General features: G+C 54.4%; 1 protein-coding gene across 1 annotated transcript in view; it reads left to right on the top strand.

The window, feature by feature from the left end:
* RNF24 (ring finger protein 24) overlaps window positions 1-4585 on the top strand; it is a 27688-nt gene that overhangs the window by 11284 nt on the left and 11819 nt on the right. The window lies entirely within an intron of this gene.

Genomic DNA, 4585 nt, shown 5'->3' with positions numbered 1-4585 from the left:
CTCACACCGCCTGCCAAAATCCTGTGCGCCCAGAGCTCTCCCGCCGAGTTGCAGAAGAGCTTTTCCATCCCCTTTCCCTCCCCTCTGGCATTTCGGATGGCCCCAGCTCCCTGCTTAGCCGTGCATCCATCGCGTCCTCTCCCTCTGTCCCCGTAAGGCAGGCGCCTGGTCTCTTCTTGCACCATGGAGGCTGCGTCTGGCTGGCTCACAGCAGCCAGTCCCACCAGGTTTTCTATCCAGAGGGTGCTGAAAATGTTTTGTCCTGCTGTTGTAGACCAGGGAAGCAAGATTTCAGTGTCACCTTCTAAATACTTGATAATTTCCACCTATTTTCAGCTCTGCACCAAGCAAAACCTTGTAAAACTTGCAGGTGAGCCCAAACCCAGGCTTACCGGGGGGGCGATTTGGGCTGCCTGGGCATCATATCTTCACTTTCGCCCGCAATTACGCACAGGAAAAGGGTGTTTGAAGGTGCGATGCCTCTGTCCACCCCGGCAGACAAGGCAGAAACAGATGGAGGGGTCATCCCCGACCAGGCGATTTGTATCTCGGTGCTCGATGTTAACAAGGTTTGTGCCGGGATGTTGCATCTGTGTCCAGTGTTCGCATTTTAACTGGGACGCCAGTGGGAGGGGATGCAAAAAAAAGTAGACAAACGGTGTTCGGAAAGCTCAAGGACGTGTTTTGCCCAGATTGAGCTTGAATCTGTATGGCTCGCTTGCAAAACGGAGAGGTGTTTGGACTTTCAGAGTATTTTCCTGGGCACCGGGTCTTGCTGGGTGTGTTTTGCCCCAAAGAAGAAATAACAAGTAGTAATGTCTGGAAGATCAAGCCAGAAAATCTTTAAATTTAGAAGTTGGAGGCATGTTGTAAGAGAGGGAGGGTGAGTAACCGGTGAAACAAGCCAGCAAGGGAAGTGGCAAGTCCTCCGTCTCTTCACGTCTTTAAATCAAGACAGAGGGCCTTTCTGGAGGAGACGTTTTGGCTCCCATTCCCAGGAGTAACAAAGTGCTATTTAACGACCTATGATAGATGGGAGGTTGGCTTAGATCATCTAATGATCCCTTTATAGCCCTAAACTCTATAGAGGCTCTATGAATCGCTCTTCAAACCACCGCCCCCAGCTCTATTACGGGCGAAATGGTGCCAAGGCAGAATCCTCCAGCCCTCGTTTCGGAGGGTTTCGCCGTGCCACGGGTATTAGCTGTGCCGACGTGCCCCAGGAGCATCCACCTCCTTTGAATTCGCTGTGTAATCTCAGCTTACGTGGGGTATAAAAGCTGGAGCTTCGGTGTGGTTTGGAAAGCCTTGCAGATGGACAGCGGGACGAGGACCACGTGCCTGCCAGTGCAGAGCATCCCAAATGATTCTTCCGGGAAGGGTTTGCCGTGTCGCTCCCCTTCAGTGCCATTTAACGCCGAAGCATTGCTGGCGCCTGGCTGCGTAGCAAGCAAATACCCGTAGCCCTGCGGCAGGAGGATTTGTTATACAAAGTAAGATAGTGAATTTAAATTGAATTTTTCCCCCTCCTGAACCAGCTGCTAAAGCCTCCTGGATTACCCCACACATTCCTGACCCCTTCTGCAATGAGATGAGTGGCTTTAATACAGGATTACATCTGGAGGCTGTATAAAAGAGAGGTGTTAATTTAACAAGCAGACGCAGCATGGATCGCACCGTGTCGTCACGGAGGAACCGACCCAGGGCGGAGGGGATGGACCCGTCGGCGGCTCCAGGGCTCTGCTTGCACCCGCGGGGATTATTTGCCGGTAACAGGGGCTCGTGGCTTTCCCCGGGCCCTGCTTAGGGGCAGAGGCAACGCAGCCCCTCCTCTCCCTCTCCCTCCTCTCTCGTGACTCACACATCGGCAAATATTTGGCAAATAAGGAGCGGAGCTCGTGACACCGTCCTCTGGGCCCTGGCTCTCATCGCCTGCTCCGGATCAGAGCATCCCATGCAGCCCTGCTCCCCATCCCTGGCTGGGGAGGCATCCAGAGCGTGGAAGAGCCAATACCTGGTGTATTCACCCCTGATCGCGGAGCTGACAGCATTAAATAAGGGATGCGCCGGAGAAGAAGGGCGCCTGGGCTGCTCTTCGCAGCTGTGCCAGTGCAGAGTGCACTGCCCGCTCCGACGGGAGGAAGAAGGGACGTTTTTACTCGGGTTGGCTCAAAATGGAGTCCGATAGGAATTTCGGCCAAAAGCAAAGCAAAGGTCATCTCTGGCTGTGCGCAGTCCAGGCAAATCTTGAGCTCTTCTGCCGCTGCGGACCACTCCGGTACAAAGCAGGGGTCCCACCCTCGCGGCTGCCGCCTCTGCTTGGAAAAATTAAAAAAGGGAAGGAGAAGGAAATGAAACGTTGCAGGCAGCCATTTGTGTCTGATCTCTGCTGAATTAATGAAAGCAATAACCTCATGTTGCCTTCGGTCCCCTAAAACCCGTTCAGGAGGACGCTGAAGCGAGCGACGCCGTGCTTTCCAAGCATTCGGACGGCCTGCATGCTCGCCCTGAGTAAACGCTGCCGCGTCCTCTCTACCCGTGCTTTGCTGCCGGTTGCACGGGGTCCGTCTCTGCCCAGGCTAGAGCGGCTGAAAGTCTACGGGGGGTGCAGGGCACGTAGCCCTTAAAAAGCTCTTTTTTTTTAATAGGGCTGTTTCCTTCTGCGTTCAGACCTGCCAGGATCAAACACAGCGGTTGGTTTTGATCCCAGGGAGCCCGGCCGGGCTGGGGAGAGTGATGCGGTGGCGAGGCAAAGAGCCAGCGCTGGCATCTCTCTGCTCTTTCTACTCTAAAGCATCAAATAAGCAGATCTCGGAGGTAAACCTGCAAAAAGTTGTCTCCTCTGCATTTTATTCCCGTAGTCGTTCACTTGCTACAGATGATTCGGAGTCGCCCAGAGAAAGGGGGTGCTCCCTTCCCTTTGAGAGGCGTGGAAAGCTTGGGAAGAGATCATAAAATCTGCAAGAGGCGGTTATTAAATTCGGAGGTGGGTGACGGCGTGCGCGCACACGCGGTCTCCAGCCATGCGCTGGCTTTTAAGACGCTGTGTGGTCCCTTATCTAAACCAGCCATCTGCCAGAAATTCCTCCGGAGTCACAGCTCTTGACATGAGATGGATGAAGCCCTGGGTCCGACGGGGAATAACGCTTGCCAGGATCCTGGGTCTCCTTACGACAGCTGTGCTGGGTCCGACGAGGATCCATCTGGCTCAGGATCCTGGCTTTGAAAGGGAAGCGTGGAGGAGCAGACGGAGCTCGCACACTTCGGGACCAGATGCGCTCATGCCGTTCCCCGTAACCTTCAGGGAGGTGCGCTGGTTTTTTTTTGGCAAAGACTCCCCGTATCGCTCAGCACCAACCCATACCGTTGAGCGTCCACGCTCCTCCGGCAGCACAGAGCCGCAGGGATCCGTTTGCCAGGCGGTCACTTCTTCCCCATCGCTGGTCCAAATGCCTCCATCGTGTCCGCAGACGCTTGGGCTTGTTCCGCGCGACACCTTCCCTCTGGTGGCTTTGGCTCATCGGGGCCAAAGCCTCGGCGGCCGCTCGGTGCTCCGTAAGACAGATGCTTTTTCCCGTGCTGGGAGGGTTTTTTCCCCTCGTACGCGGTCTCCAGCCGTGCATCTTGCTTTGCCCCATCTGTGTTTCATAACCGGTTTCCCAGCCGCCGGGATCCCTGCGGATGGGGCCGGTTTCATCCTGTTTTCTCTATTGTTTGTGCATCTTCTGCTCCTGTTTCTGCTGGGGGTCGCTGGCGGGGGGATGCGACCCCAGCCTTCTCCTTCCTGCCTGCTGCAATTCTACCCGTGGCTCTGCAGGCAGGTTCCCTGCCAGGCAGCATCATTAGAGGAGGAGGGATGGCTCCCCGCTAAATTCGGGGCTCAGGAGCCGACTTACTGCAACTCTCTCTGCAGCATTAAGGTGCATTTTTACCCATTCCTCGGCTTTTAAGGCTCACGACATTTTCGGGGGGGTGTTTTTGAGCAAAAAGGACAGGGATGTATTTTTACTTCCTATTTTTATAACTCGCCCACTGCAGCCTTGCGGGATCAGAAAGCCTCTGAGAGCTCAGGGTGAAACTGCCGGGGTTTGAGACAGCCCCCAGAGTATTTTCGGAGAAGCGAAATTACAGGCAAGGGGGTTTCCCATCTGAAATCACACTGGAGGCTGGCTGGGGAAAATATTCCTGTGGCTGTCCCAGCGCTGCAGACGCACGCTGACATCGTATTAAAAGTCCTTGGCCAACTCTTTAGCCTTAATGGCTTCCCTCTTGAGTTTTCGGAGCACTTCACTAAATGCCATGTCTTGTGATGAGAAGCAGTATTAGTTGGTTGGGTTTTTTATTTTAAATGTATTTATTTTAGGAGCGAAATGGGCTTCTCCAGCCAGCTGGTGCCTGCAGAGCGCTCCGCCGGGCTGTGGAAAATGGGCTGCTGCTTGGTTCTGCCGTGGAAAGATGTTTTATTAGTAATAGTTTGAACTGAAAACTATGGAGGGATGTGATGTGTGTGTGTTTGCTGTTTGGCTCGGTCCCCAGGCACGGGGACAAACGCTCCCACCCGTGCCTCCTGGAGAGGGGAGGCTGG

Source organism: Pygoscelis adeliae, unplaced genomic scaffold, assembly GCF_000699105.1.
Source record: "Pygoscelis adeliae isolate BGI_AS28 unplaced genomic scaffold, ASM69910v1 Scaffold209, whole genome shotgun sequence".
Classification (NCBI taxonomy): Eukaryota; Metazoa; Chordata; class Aves; order Sphenisciformes; family Spheniscidae; genus Pygoscelis; species Pygoscelis adeliae.
This window is presented reverse-complemented; position numbering and strand designations above follow the sequence as displayed.